This window comes from Cnephaeus nilssonii (genome assembly GCF_951640355.1).
Source record: "Cnephaeus nilssonii genome assembly, chromosome: 13".
NCBI classification, from domain to species: Eukaryota; Metazoa; Chordata; class Mammalia; order Chiroptera; family Vespertilionidae; genus Cnephaeus; species Cnephaeus nilssonii.
Window position 1 is genome coordinate 15,725,583 of NC_137084.1, and position 16,050 is coordinate 15,741,632.

Consider the following 16,050-nt stretch of genomic DNA (forward strand, 5'->3'; position numbering starts at 1 on the left):
CAAAAGCAGAACTCACATTTTCTATTGCTGCATCACAAATACAAAGTTTAACACTGTACACACACTTATTATCTCACAGTTTCCGTAGGTCAGAAGTCTGGACACAGCTTAGCTGGATCCTGTGCTTCAGAGTCTCACCAGGTTGCCATCAGGTGTTGGCCAGGGCTGCAGTCTCATCAGAGGCTTGACTGAGGAAAGATCTGCTTCAAGTTTATTTGGGTTGTTGGCAGAGTTCATCTCTTTGTAGCTCAAGGACTGAGATCACTATTCCCTTGCTGGCTGTCATCCAGGGGCCACTTTTGACTCCTATATGTGACCCACGGTGGTTTGCCATATAGCCCTTTCTATAAGCTTGCGCAAATGGTAGCTTACTTCCTCAAAGCCAGCAAGGGTCTCTCTTTTACTCTCTCTAGTCTGCTGAGATAGTTTTATATAGTGAAATACAATCATAGGATGGCATCCCATCACCTTTGCTATATTCTATTGATTAGAAGCAAGTAATAGTTCCTGCACACACTCAAGGGGAGGGGATTACACAAAGGCATGGACACCAGAAACAGGATATTATTGAGGGTCACTGTAGGGTCTGTCCATCACAATAAGCAGAAGACCCAATATCACTCAACAGTTGGTAGTTCAGCGCTCTGACAAGAGTGCCCAGAACCTCAGATAACTGTGCCCATCTCTCATGGTGGCCTTGGTGTCGGTGCCCATGTACATGCACACACTCATCTCCACTCATGCTCCCAGGAGCCTGGGACATGGCACACTCACGGTCTCCCATCCAGGTGAGGCTGTAGTGGAGGTCCAGATTGAAGAGCAAACCTCCCCACCCAGGTCACCCAAGGAGACCTCATGCTAAGCAATGGCTGTTGAGTTAATACAAGTTGAAAACAAACAGAATGTATCCCTCTGCGAGAGCTTAATGCGTGCTCACTGTGTCTATTATTTCTGAAAAGGATCTTGTAAGACAAAGTGAGACCGACCTGGCTTCAAAAGTACACGCAGCACATATACTAAAGGACTGTGAACAGGAGAGTGACTTTTCTTAAATATAAATATTTGTATAGGGAAAGCATCACTTCCTTATTTTTGTTTCTTTTGCATTTTCTTGTCAGAGAACTGAACTAAATGCTTTCATCGATTATTTAACCCTCACAGTGACTTTTCTAGAAAGTAAGTTTTGTTTTTCACACTTTGTACAGAAGGCCTCCAGGTAACCCAGGAGGTTACGCGATTTGCCAAGGCCACACAACTTGCAGGTGGCCGAGCGTGACCCCCAAATCCATGCTTGGAAACACTCAGTCGGCCTGCCTCTTTCTCTCTTCACTCGCAGTTTCTCAGATTCTGCTTCTAGCCCAACAGTGGGTCCTATGTTTGGTCCACCAACTTCTTCCGAGGCCTTGTTTCATGACCTAAAACCATCCTTTCCCTTGGAGAGTTTTAGGATCCCAGCTCTCTTTCTGTCTCTGTTTCCCTCACACACACATTTATATCCTCATAATATAGCCTCCTTTAAAAAAGACAGACCAAAATAAGAGTCAAACATTGTTTTCCTATTGAACAGTCTGAACTAAGTAGACACAATCAGGAACCTTCGTTTTCCTCCCATCACGGCCCCAGCCCCGCTCTGTCTACTCTCCATTCAATGCTTAGATGACACCCAAGCAGGTCTGTAGGTACTCTGAAGGAATAAGGACAGCCTGGCCTGCATGGCTCAGTAGTTGAGCACTGACCTATGAACCAACAGGTCACGGTTCAATTCCCAGTCAGGGCCCATGCCCAGGTTGTGGGATCGATCCCCAATGTGGGGCATGCAGAAAGCAGCTGATCAATGATTTTTTTTCTCATCATTGTTTCTATCTCTTTCCCTCTCCCTTCCTCTCTGAAATCAATAAAAAATCTATTTTTTAAAAAGACATAAGGCCAGTCCAGAGTGACGCAGGTTTCAATTTCGGTATCTACTTTAAGTACAGCCCAGCCTCGGCTTGGTCTAGGACCTGCCATGGAAAAGATACTTCTTCCCGTCCTCCCTTTCCTAGAGGAGAAGCAGGGAACCTCCCTCACCTCTTCCCTGGGAGTGCTCCCTCACCTCTGGCTGCAGGGACCCCCTCATTGAGGACCAGCCCTTTCATCTACAGTTCAGCGGGATGGCTCAGGCCCAGGGCCCACCCCAAACCCCTACATCCTCGCCACACCCAGAGTGGGCACGCCTGCAACACCCCCTCCCTATAGACTCATCTCTCACTCTGCCATCTCTCCAGCTCTCTGCTTGTAGCCTCTGCCTAGAGCTGAGGTGGCACCACAGATGTCCAGAGGGGCCAAGATGCTAAGGGGCTCTTCTAGGCACCCCTGTCCTCTACCATGTCCTCTTGGGCCTGTCTCACTAGACTTGGTGGAAGAATACCCAGGGGAGGGGGCGGGAACAGCCACATCACCCTGCCTTGGATGGCGGCCTAGTTCTCAGAATTTCTCCTGACTCCCAAGGCCTTCATTTCCATAGGCTCAGAGTCCGGATAAGGTTGTGCGGTGGTGGGGGAGGGGGTTGGGGACTGCTTAGACTCCTCTGAGTAAGTCTGTTTGGCCCGTTGTTCTGAATGTGGGACCACTCAGCACACGGTGCTTTCAGCTTTGTCCCTTGAGCGGCAATCCCAAGGCAACAGAAAAGCCTCAATCAATAAGCTGCCACCCATCACGGTATCCTCTATCCTCGCTTTGCTCAGCTCTCAGCCCCCCCAGGAGCGGCTCCAGCTCACAATGCAGGCGCTAAAACACTAAAACGCCGTGATGATTACACCCTTCCTCGGAAGAGGCTTGATCTCGCTGCGCAGGAGGCAATTTGCTGCCGGCCAGATTGCAGCACCCCGCTGCTGGCCTGAAACCCGTGTTTCCTAAATAAGTCCCCCGGTGGCCAGGTGAGGGCAGGGCTGGGAAGCCAAGTGGACTGGGGCTGGCTGGCTGCTTTGGTCTTCCCGGCTGCTGGGCATTAGGGGTCAGTGCTGCCCCTGGCTGGCCCCCAGCCCTGCCATGGGCCTCTGGACAGTGTGGTCTGTTAAGCCATCATTCCATTCTCTCTTATGAGGTGCCGGGTTGTACCAGCAACTCTGGCACGTACGTCTCTCTGAGTCTTGCTGACAGCTCTGTGAGGTAGGACTCACATCTCCCTTTTACAGAAAAGAAGACAGCAGTTCAGAGTAACTTTCCCCAAGTCAGGTCGAGTGGATCGTAATGATGAAGGCGGAGTCTGAGCGAGGCCGATTTCAAAATCTGTGTCGCTGAACACTCCGCTATGCAACTCCTGGCAATTAGAGCTCAGCGGCAAAGACCTTGGCTCTGGAGTTGACGGGTTGACTTCCAACTTGGCCAACCCTCAATTCTTTTGACATTGGACTTGTTACACAGTCTCTCTGAGCTGCTTCCATGTGCTCATTTATAAAACAGACATCCCCACAGCCTTGCCCTCTAGTGTGAGGAACAAGTGAAGCAAAGCAGGCAAAGCGCTCCCAGGACCAGCATGTCCGGGTGCTCGAGCTGAGCAGCGCTCCCTCCAGGGGCCAGGCCCCGCAGCCCTCCAGGGGACTGGGCAATGCACAATGTCAGCAGCTACGCGGACAGCCCTGTTGAGCACAGTGCCTGGCAGAGAGTAACAGCTCAACGAAAGGGAGGGAGCTCTCAGTTCCTGGAAAGCACTCATACAGGCAGATGAGAGGGCAGTAGACAGCACCCTCTGGTTCCTCTGTTCCCCCAGGCGGCCCAGAGGCTGGCTTCCCAGTAGCACCCGCTCCTGCAGCTAGCGTCCTGAGATAGCACTGCCCTGGAGTCTCGGGAGAAAGCGGTGCAGAGAGGAGGGAGCAGGCAGTGAGATGCTGAGAGTGGGCATGCATTGCCCAGGTCGGCTGCAGAGGCAGCGGGTTCAAATGTGTCCAGGGCTGTCCTGTGTCTTCCGTCCTCTCAGAGGAGCTGGGGAAAGAGGCCCAAAGTGGAGGGGCCCGTGGACACCCTGAGACCTCAGAAGGGAGAGCATCAGCCAGATGTTTCCTCCGGAGCCAGGGGCTCTCCTGGGCACAGCTGCCAGAAGAACTTGCTCCCCTGCTCGCAGGCCCCTGGGAGGAGCCTGAGGCAGGGCAGGAGCTGAGCCTCAGCAGTTCTGGGGGGAGAGGGTGGGATGGGGGAAGGCATAGATGGTGCTCTGTGGGAGTGAGAGGAGGTTAAGTTCAACTCACTGTAAGAAATACTTCCTAAGAGATGGTGTTTTCCAGGTAATACACTAGCATTAAAGGTGGGGAGTTCCTCATTCTTGCGGGTACATGAGCAAATACTAAAGAGAGGATTGGAGCACCAGGTAAGCAGTTGGCCGAGTTGGCTGAGGTTCGAGTGTCATTCTGACCTTTCCAACCTCCAACCTAACAAGTCAGCTGATCCTCTGAGCAATGCCTTGACAGCGTTGACCAAAGGCGAGTGACAGGTATCTTGTTTTCCGAAGCTGCCAGTGGGAAGCACAGAAGTCCGAGGTGCTATTTCTAAAGCTGAAAACGGATCTGGTCACTCCTGCTGAAAGGCCTCCCCAGGCCTCCCCCGAGTTGTGATTGGAATGAAATCCACTTGCCTCACCGTGGCCAACAAGGCCCTGTATGACGTCCACCCGCCCGTCTGTTAGGATGCTGCCACCCCAGTGGCCCTTCTGACTCCCAACAAGCCATGTTTATCCACCTCTTAGGGCTCTGTCCTCGCTGTCCCATCGCCCGCCGGGACCCTGCTCGGCCTTTAGGTCCCATTAAATGCTGCCTCCCGAGAGCTCTCCCCGCCACCCCCTCTAGGGCCGCAGCTCCGAGTGACGCTCACCACATGGCAGTGACCAGCCCCTGGGAGTGCTCTGTGAACGTCCCGCTCTATCCTGCCTCCCCAGAATGGAAGTGTTCTGAGCCCGAGGTCTCTGTCCTATTCACCTGCATCTGCAGGTGTGTACCGGGCACATAGGAGGGGATCAGTGAAGAGGCAGTGACTCCCTGACCAGCTGAGTGACTTGACCTATATAACCCTCCCTGCACCTCCTAAGGCAGGTAACCCTATTGTACAGGCGAGAAAAGCCCAGAAGAGCTTCCGAACTTGACCAAGGCCAAACAGCCAGTAAGTGGCAGAACAGGTGTGGGGGCCTAGTCAGGCCTGACTTCCGTCTGCACCTGCACCACCAGGCCACTCAACCTGGGCTGGACTTTCATAAGCCTGTGTCCTTCCTAGCCGGAGAGGAAGGGGTTGGCAGGAAGGGGCTGGCAGGCACCTTCCCCTCAGAACCAGAGCAGCTCAGCAGCATTCACTTCCTGGTGTCTGGCTTTGACTTGCACGAACGTAGCAAAGTGGAGGCAAGAGTTTGCTGTGCGTGTCTCACTGAGCAAGAAGCTCTTGTCTGAGTGTTTCTGGCAGCGTCCTCGGGAAGGGCTGGGCGGGAGAGGAGGGAACTGAGAAATCAGCATTCCGAAGCACGAAGAGGCTAATCACAGATAATCACGGTCCCAAAATTCATCTGGAGCCAGAGGGTGGTTGGACCCCAATTATGGGCCAGAACAACTAATGACAGTTCTTGCCTCAGAAGGGTGACAGCTCTGATTGCCATTCTCACTCCTACCCCCACCTCCACCCTGGGGCCCCCTGGGTTGGGCTGCTCCCCACCGAGGGGTGGAGACTCAGAGACCTCTTTGCTCTCTGGGGCTGAGGCTTCTCCAGCTGTAGAAACACAGCCCACGGCATGGCTGGCAGAGACCATGCTGGGCCGTGCTCGCCAGGCAGCCCCAGCCTGTGCACCAGAGCCGGCCAGCCAGGCTCAGAGTCACCCTGCAGCCCTCTCTCCCCCACACCCAAGCAGAGGATGGGGAGGCAGGACCGCCACTTCTTGAGCACTCAGGATGGGCCAGGAAATTGGTTCGATCCCTGAGCATGCTACCCCCCCAGGCAACTCTGCAAGTGTCCACGTTTCAGATGAGGAAATGGAGGCTCAGAGAGGTTAGTGACTTACCCAAAGTCACATCGATAGTGAGTTCAGGGGACCAGATTCAAACCCAGGTCTTTCTGACTCTAAACCCTTGTTCTTTCCAGGATCCTGGATTCTGTAATATCCTTGAGGACTAAGGGATGCCGGAGGGAGGAAAGATGTCAAAGTGCAGAGTCTGAGACCCGTCTGGACAGGCTTCAACGGCCCATCCTACTCAGGCATGGCATAGGGGAGGGGCTGTGGGCAAAGTGAGCTCTGTTGGTAGGAGGGAGCTGCCAGGATGGACGGTCACTAGGCAAACGGCATGTGGGAGAGGTGGGATGGGGGGCTGTCCACGGTCACCTCCCAGAGGCAGAGGCAGAGGCAGGTTCTGAGATGAAGGAGAGAGCATGGGTGGGGCAAAAGTGAGGGGCAGAGGCAAAGATGGGGTGAGGAGGAGCCTGCTCCTTCTGCTGGAGGGGCACTGAGCACTCAAAGGCTTTTAACTCTCTTCCCTGAAGCTCACAGATAATTCAGCTGACAAAGCCAGGCCCATGTGACAGCACTTCCTTCAATGTCTTCTCGCCAGGATCTAATGAGCTGCATACTTACATCTCACCTTAAAAAACTGTTCCCAAAATACCACCCACTTAGGGCTACTTTTCCCCCTCCCCGTCCAGCTGCCTTCCCCATATTGTGTGAGCTGTTTTCCTCCAAGTAACCACATGCTGGCGTCATGGTTGATTGTCTGGCCGGTCAAGGAGACCAGCAGATGGATGTGAAGACAATGCGGGGCTCCCTGCCAGCCGGGACCAGCGCTCAGCTGGGGGAAGGAAGCCATCAGAACTTCTGTGTGTGTCAAAGTAGGAGGAGTCCTTTGAGGTCAGGTGTAAAGCCTGCGGCATTGGAAATAAATCTTGGCAGTTGGGATGCGCCCTCCATCTAAGGGAAGTACATAGATGAGCACGATGTGTACTTTAAAGAAGATTCCTTCAGGACAGTGGGCCATGAGCTCGAGCCAGACTTCACACATGCATTTAAGTTTTGTGGTGATTTCACCAGGGGTTTCTGTGCCCAGAAAAGACGACGCAGAAGTTTACTTTGAGTTTAAATAACTAGAGTTCAATTTATTAAGCTGCCAAATCCTGAACCTTAGTTCTCTCTGAAGCGTTTAAGTCTGCTTGTAAATCTTTTTCTGTTTACATGAAGCAGATTTTAGCAGTCACTTCTACAAAGTCTCTGAGTGATATTTGGTCCTGTTTGTAAATTATATTTGGTCCCGTTTACAGATGTAAGTAATTAATTAAACATGCCTTCAACAATTCCTATTATGTGTATAACTTTAATGTTTTGAGTGAGTGGTTTCCCTTAAGGGGGAGTGAGTGGAGGAGGCACGGGGTGGGGATGGGGTAATCTGGGGTTCCAGCAATGTTAGAGCTCTCGATCTGGTTCTGGATTACTTTGTGATCTGGGGGCTTCGCTCAGTGTACAGTATATCTAAAAAAAAAATCTTCACATCAGCTGTTAGGTTTTCTTTTTAATCCATGTGTCTGTTGTTAACAAAAACTCCCTGGATACTTGACTAATTCTTCTACATCTAGTAAACTAAATGTGTCTATGTGATGAACCTAAAATTCCCTTACATAGTCTCCTTAGTAAGATTTCAACTGACACCCACACATCGAAGTTAATTACTCAATTACATTTTAAATTAGAATGATTATACTCTCACATTAATAGGCCAAAATTTTTTAGCATGACAAGGAAGCATATAACAGAAAAATAAAACACGGTGGTTCTGATTCCCAGGGAACAGTTGACACAAGTGGAGCCGCCATACCAGAGGAACGGCTTTGCACGTATTGCTCCTCGAAACTGGGGGCTGTTTGAACTGGACAAAACAACCTTAGGACGGGGCCAAACCAATTTTGTTTTACAAACAGCTGTTTATAAAGTTAACAGGAAAGCAGACATCCTGTTAACCTGACCACAAGGACTGATATTATAAACTCTTTCTGAAGATAAAACCAGTAACCAGAATGCACAGCTAAGGAGTAACTCAGCACCAATAGGAATCTTCTTCTTCTACTGACGTAATTGTCCCCTTCCTTTTCTCATTAAAACTTCTTGCCCTCACCCTGAAATTAAGACACGATTTGGCTTTCTTCCTGAATCTACGCTCCCAAATTGCAATTCTTAATCCCAAATAAACACTTATTGCCTCTCACTTTGCCTTTCTCTTTTAACACCCATAGGCCTGTCTAAATGTAACACCAAATGTCCTGGAGTTCAAGGATGTGCACACACTAAGGAGGACCATTAACCCCATTAACTGGAGTTCCCTGCCAGCCAGGTGGCAGTTATAAGCCCAGTTAGCTGAGGTTGCCAAGGGTGGGAAATTTCTCCTGGGATGTTGCTTGGGTTCTTTTTGGTGCCTCTGAGGGCCGCCCTGCATCCTGTTTCCAGGTTCGCTGTCATGGGCTTAAACAAACAAGGGCTTGTCTCCCCAGCTCCCTAGCCCTATCTCTGGATCCTGGTAATATACACACTCCTTATTTCAGGTCTATGTCTACACAAGATTGATTACATGCTTACATTTGCATGTTTCAATTCTGACCATATGTACATATATTTACCCTTTTAAGTCAAGACTTTTAAAAGGGATGGAATCCCTCTTTTGTACTCTTAGGATGTAATAACTCTTAAAGACAATTACATAAAAAGGGATCCGATGGAATTTTCTCTTCTGCTTGGTCATCATAAACAGGGGGAGTGAGGAGGCAGGAGAGAGGAAGACAGGGGAGGAGGGAGGAAGAATGTTAACCCCCTAGGGCTCAGATCTGTTTGCTCAGCCCTCATACAGCTGAATGTCATCCGTTGCGGTGGGCCTACGGGTTGTCACGGAATGAGCCACTCGCTGATGACAGCTCATTGGGTGCGCCCTTGCAGCCCTGGGACCTTGTACCCGGAAGACTGCTCAGCAAGCACCAGCGAGCGGCTCATTCTGTGACAACCCGCAGGCACTCCCTGGACACCTCATCTCTTGCCTTTCCACAGCAACTTCTGTTTCAACCACACACGCACAGTGATGGTTCTCATTATTCACTCCTACCATCTCTACATGACTGGCCCATGCCGGGCACAGCTCTGTTCCAGTTAAGAAACTAAAAGGCATTTAATGGCTTTCATCTGCGAACAGCAACATGTTGATTAATTGCTTAGTATGTGCTAAGTGTTTTATATGCATTTGCTCACGTCGTCTCTACAAGAGCTCTATGATGTCAGTGTGTTAATCCTTTACATGGCAGAGGAAGCTGAAGCACAGAGAGGCTAAGTAATTTGGCCCAGATCACACAGCCTGTGAATAGCAAACCAGACTTGAAATGCAGGTCTCTGTAAGCTCTGCGCAGGTAACCCCTAACCTCCACGTTGCCCTATTAGAGAAGGGGCCAGGTTTAGCCCAGAACCAAATTTTTGGGGGAGAGGCCCAGGGAGACACGGCACAATGGAGGGCTCCGGCTGTCTCCAGGGAGTAAGCATGGCAGAGAAGGAGAAGGGTGAGAAAGGAGGCGGCAGGAGATGTTAAATGGAAGAATCAGAAGCAAGAGCCGTGTCTTCTAACAGCAATGAGAGCTTAGCATCTGCCAGGCACTGTGCTGGGCCCCGTTATCCTGGAATTCCTCCAACCTCATGCCTCATGCAGTCTTTCATAGAGGTGAACCCCCCAAAAGTAAATATTGCAAGTCACAATGAGTGAAAGCAAAGGGGAAAACCAGCTCCTTGTTTATGACCTAAACATCCCCCACCCCGTCCTTGAGCTCCCATCCAGGCAGCCCTCCCCCAGTCAGGATTATCTAATGAATCCTCCTCCCAATGGTGCTAGAGATCTGCCCATTCTACAGATGGAGACACTGATGTGTAAGGGACGGAATTGGCTTTCCATGGAGGTCTGTGACCCAAACCCCAGGGTTTCTAACCATTACCCTCTACTGCCTGTTGGGGGTGATGTCAGCTCTCCAGCAGGGAGTCTACTCAGATGACCAAGGAGCCACATCCCTCGCTTAATGTCAGGCAAATTTGATTCAAGTCTGCCATGTTCTGGGGGTGGGGGGAGAACATGAGAGGGAGGAGCAATGGAGACTCAGAGAGGGTAAGCAACTTACCCAAGGCCACACAGCAAGTCCCTGGTGGCCTCAGGACTAGAACTCAAGTCTTGTTTATCCCTGTCTCTTGCCTGACCCCTCCCCGCTACACCCCACATTCTGAGACACCCAGCCTGGGGCCTGCTGAACAGGCGTGAGGCGTGCTGACTGGCTTGAGATGAGTGTGTTTCGCTTTTCCTGGCATATGCTGCTTAGTGATTGTTCTAAGCCCATGTGTGGGCTCCTCCACTCCCCCGGTCTTCTATTTCTTTCTACGCCCCCAAACAGTCTCCCATCCCCACCCCACCCCCTCCAGCACCCAGCACAGCAATCACACTCAGCAGGTGCTCAACGGAGCTGGCCGACTGAAGGAGGCATTGGACCATCTGTAGGGGCCAGAGTGGGTGTCAGACTCCCCCGCCCCCACCCCAGCGCCAGCTCCAGGGCCCAGCATGGGGGTCCCCCTGCAGGTGAGCATGATGGCACCGAGCTGCCACTGGGAATGAATGGAAAGAACTGGGACTCCTGGAAGGAGGCAGCTAAGAGGCCCAGCTGTGTCCAGAAAGTCAGAGGCACGCTCCGGCCCAGGGGCCCCCCACCCCCACCGCTGGCCTGCAGCAGAAGAATGGGAAGGGAGTTGGTACACAGCCAAAAGGGCCCCATTTTGAATTTAGAAACTGCGGGGAACGTGTGAGCAGTGTAGGCAGCTGGGGAGAAAGGAGCGAAGGCTCCGGCTTGGGCTTGTCACGGGAAAAGCTGACTCCCAGTCTGAGGGACACACGGTGACAGGCACAGACGGTACCGCGGGTACGAGGGCTTCCCTACCTGTGTTGTCCCTGGAGCATGATGCTCTCCAGTTTGTGTGTGCAGGAGTCACCTGGGGAGCTTGCTACACACCGGCTTTCGGGTTTTCAGTTTTCGGGCCTCCAGCCCCAGAGGGTAATCTAGCAGGTTGTGGAAGGCCTGAAAATTTGCATTTTTAATGAGCCTCCTCCAGCCCCACCACCAGGTGGACTTGGAACCATAGGAGGCACCTGTGCTTTCCTGGATGTGGCTCTGCCTGCCAGAGGCCCCATCTCATGCCCGTGTCCCTCAGACCCAGGCCACCTGGCTCCAGTGTCACTGAGGCTGGAGCAGGCCGCTGGAGTGGGCCACCAGGGCCTGGGCCCCCCTCCTCAAGGGCGTCTTCTCTGAGAAGCCTCAGACCCCAGGCTGGAGCTGGAGCTGGAGCCCCTGAGAAGGGACAGAAGAGAGAGAGGGTGCAGGAGAGCATGGGAGGAGCTCTGTGGTGGAGATCTGGGCCCGGGCCCCCAGGAGAGGGAGACCGTGCTGGTCAGGAAGGGTACTGGCCACCCCATTCCCAGTGCTGAGTCCCCGGGGCCAGCCCTGTGGGTGATGGTCACAGCCGACAGAGCGGGGAGGGCCTCAGACCAGACAGCCCCTCCCAGATGGGAGACCAAGGTTCCAGGTGTCTCCGTCTTGAGCACTGACGGGTCCTTCTGCAAGCACATCTGTAACTGTTGCCATGCAACAATCTCTGATCTCAGACTCAGGAAACAGTGACCTCTGTGTGCCTGAGACCCTGGGCAGGGACTTCCCATCCACAGTGAGAAGATTGGGTTCAATCAGGTAGAGCAACCGAAGGACAGTGGCTGCCTGGAGCCCCATCTCCAGAAACAACACAAACGCTCATGATGAGCTAATGACCAGCGTCTGACCCAGGCATGGATGGCACAGATGTGAGCACACACTCACGTCTCATTCATCTCTGCTGCCGTATTTCCGGTCTGGTTCTGTCACCCATACACAAGCCCGCAGGGAGCAGACATGAATGGGGCCAGGCCACATGACATGTCACGGAAGACGGGAGCCCAGGGCTGGCACAAGGTCCTCACTGGAGTGCCCTGTGCCACTTCCTGCCAGTATTTGGGCCTAAAGCCAAAGGGTGCTACTTATTACTCTTTGAAAAATACCTGCTCGTTCCTACCTCCGGGCCTTTGCACATGCTGATCGCTTCTCAAAAATACCTTTCCTTGTTCAGAGTGAATCTCAAATACCACCTCCTCCATGAAGCTCTTCCAGATTTTCCTCCCTCCGAACAGAACCTGCCCTTTCTCTGCAGCCCCAGCCCCGGGGCCTGAACCACATCCCTGCCCAGGCTCTGCACGCGCAGCACCGATCCCGGTGCGTCATAGGTGCTCAGTAATGACTGAGGCACTAAGCGAAATGAAAGCCTTCAGGGTTCTGACTCATTTGCCATCTCATTTATTCTATCAAGGGTTTTTCTTAAATGAAAAACAAAAACAACTCTAGACCTGCCGATGAATAAGGATTTAAAATCACATTAGTCACAAGAGCCCAATCTTTTCTCTCCCAGAGTCTGTCTCCTAATCAGCTTTCTTTTCAGCCAAATTGGGTGTGACTTTGTCCCACTTGGCTGCAGAATTTGCAGGTCTGTCCAGCCACACAGGTCCTGGGGAGGGCGGAGGGGGGCGGTGAGGAAGACACTGAAAAATGTTCCTCTGCTCTCCAGGAACCGCCAGGCTAACAGACAGGCTGGGCACGCGCAGATAAGTCCATATCTGTGCGCCCACCTGGCCAGGGCCCCTGCAGAGAGGAAGTGCCAGGAGCCCTCTCCATTTTCCCATTGCCGTCATTTACATAGAAGAGGGGCATCCCAGAAAAGGGAGTGTGTTCACTCATTGCTGTTTTCTCCCACTGCTTCTTAGTTAGACGAATCCTCTTCTCTGCCAGCGGGGGGCCGGAAGACTGCAAAGGTGGGGACTTCAGCAAATTAGGCAGAGCTGGTGCCTGGAGGGGAGGAGGGGCCCTCCAAGGCAGGGAGCGCCTCCGGGGCAGAGGTCCACAGCAGCCTCGGCTGCCAGGAATGCCACCCAGGCAAGATGCTTGTCCCAGGGCTCAGCGGGACGGCCCCTCCTCTGGGACCCGGCTCTGACCCCTGAAACTGGATGAGGGGCCCCTCCTTTGCACCCCCACATCCCCTGTGTCCCTCCGTCATAGCGCAGGTGGCACGCTTCCGGGGCTGCCTATTGGCTGCCTTCCCCCAGGGAACTGGACACGCCTGGAGCGAGCAGCGGAGAGCCCGGCCGAGTCCGCCTCGGTGCCTCAGGGACGGAAGGAATGAGCCTTGGAGCTGACGCTGGGGATGAATTGGCAGGGCGTGTGGGTCTCTGCCGGGAATATCTGTACTTGCTCTTTGTACTTAGCATTTGACAATCACAAGGTCTGTCTTTTCTTCTTCCTTCTACTTCATCTTCCATCCCCCGACACAACACTACACCTCCACACACCCACACATACAGGCACACACCTCCACACAAACCACAGACACATACACAGTTAGACACATGCAGGCTTACCACAGACTCTAGACAAATAACACAGAGTAAGACAGTAGCACCCACACGCCACACAGTAACTCGTGCACACACAAAGCAAACACCTACATCCTTACGTACGGGCACATACACCCACAAATGAGACCCACATACACATATGCAGACATAGTCACAGCCGTGCAGACAGACAGACCTACCACCTTAAGGACACACTCTGATGCTGTGCTCATCTGACTTCTCTTCCATCCGGGGACTTCCTTCTTTTTCTTTCCTTCCCCATAAATCTTGCTTTGTGATGAACAAAGCGCTTTCCTCTGTTTACCCCACCTGCCAACCTTGTGGAGATCTGTGCCAGGAAATACAGAGAAAGGTAAATAGAGTTCAGATCCCCCCCCCCCCGCCCCCCGTGGCTTCCCTCAGTCCCTGTTTCTGTCCAGCGGAGGAAACAGGCACTGAAATAACAAACATGAGCTCATGTGATCGATCCTTCGATCCAAGAACCGCTGCTTGAGTATTTACTGTGTGTTTGCCTCGTGCTGGGCTTCGGGAATACAGAGATAGGTAAGGTCCTGTCGCCTTGGCCTCAAGGAGGCTCCAGACCTGAGGGGAAAGAGACAGGCAATGATACAAGTATAATCCCTTTCGGTCATTTACATAGAACAGTGGCCTCCCAGGGAAGGGAGTGTTTTCATTCTGTTGGGAGAGAATCAGGGAGGTGGCATTGGGCTTTGTAGGTTGAAGAGAAGTTCACTGTGAGGACCTGAGCCTGGAGCAGGTTGGCATTTGATGCAGAACAAAGGCAGAGACCTCAGAGGGGCTGACCCTCCTGTGGGTCAGAATTATAACGACCAGTGTGTGGCTGGGACTGGGGATAGTAGATGGTGCCGGGGAGGGGGGCAGGGTCTGAGGTAGAAGATGAGGCTGAAAAGATAATCAGAGGCAGAGAACACCTCCATTTTACAGTAGAGGAAACTGGGGCTCAGGGGGGTAACCTCTGTCCTTAACCTCTGTTGGACTCTTTTCTGCTCTTAGGGCCACTGCCAAGGCCACTGGCCATTCTCTCCAAGTGAGACCAGGCTGCTTGCTGGTGGCTGAACAAGTTAAAAGCTCAGAGCAGGTGGGAGGCGTCATTATGGTAGTGCTATTCTCTAAGGTCCAGCTTGGCAGATAATCAGCAGCTCAGCAGGCCCCAGGCTGGGTGATTTGGGCTTTTGAGGCTGAGCTGCCCCCAGCCCTGGTTGGGGGGAGGGGGGCGGGGGGGACCACCTAGCAGCTGGTTGGCAGCTATGGGCCTGGGTAAGCTGCAACCAGGAGAGGGAACACCTCCCCTTTCAGATGCCTCATTCTCCCCTGTTGGTTCTTACTCTGCGTCTCCCATCCCAGCCACCCTCTCATTAAGCCCACTCCCCCTCCCACCACCAATTACTTCTTATCACGCAATTAGCAGTTCCTACTCCTCCTGGGTTTCTCCTCCCCTCAGTCCCTGGTGAAGCCAGGGGCTGAGTCATTTTCCTGAAAAGACTATTGCCTGAGAAGGTGGTCCGACCTCCGCCATTTCCCTCCCTCCTCCCTCCGCCCTCCCCCACAGCAGTGTGGTCTCAGGCAAGCCACTTCCCCTCCCTGAGCCTCAGTTTCCTCACCTGTACACAGAGGGGGAGGTGCTAATCCAGCTGGATTAGGAGCACAGAGGGCTCACACTTGGACTCCTCTGTTGCTCCTTCTGTGCCTGGGTTTCCCCCTTGTGAAATGTGGGGGAGGGGTGAAGTCAGAGGTGGAAAACTAATGACCCTGAGGGACAAATTTAGTCGCTGTTTCTTTTGACAACCATCTTGTTGTTTTGTTTTGTTTTGTTTGTTTTTTAAAAAAAAAGCAATTTGAAGGCACACCCCAGTTTGGCCTGGGCCCTACCACTTCCTACTCTCTCACCCCAGTCACTTCCCATGGCCCCCAAAGGCACCTGAGTTTGAGACCCTTGGCCATCTGGTCTCAGAGTTCCCATGAAGTTCATCTCTAGGTTTTGGGACCTTGGGTTATGGGACAGGCCAGGGAGAGACCGCGGGGCTGGCGCAAGAGGCCAAATGCCTCAGCCAGTGGGCCCAGCGCAGGACAGCTCACCCACAGGCCTTCCGCCCCCGATGCAGACCCTCCTTCTCTCACCTGGGCTTTCCCCAGCTCCTCATGTTCTCCAGCCCCTGCCCCCCAACTCCTCTCTCTTCATGTTCTCCCAGCCCCTGTCCCCACCCCCATCCCAGCCACTGCTCCTATGTGGACTGTCAGTGGGATTTCTCTGAAAAACTCAGATTTGATCATGCTATTCTTTTGCTGGTCATCATCACCAACTGTCCCAACTACTTGTCTGGCATTCAAGGCCCCCACAGTCCAGCCCCTGCCTACTTTCCCAGCCTCATTTCCCTGTTTCCCCCACCCTGCTTCTCCATTTCCTGAGTGCCCTCCTCCCCATACTCATACGCCTTCACTTTGCATAGGCTGATCCCTCTGCCTGGAACGTCCTCCCTGGCTTCTCCACTCCGAAAAGCCTTCAAGGCCTTCTCCCACATCGCCTCCTCCAGGGAGCTGTCCCCCA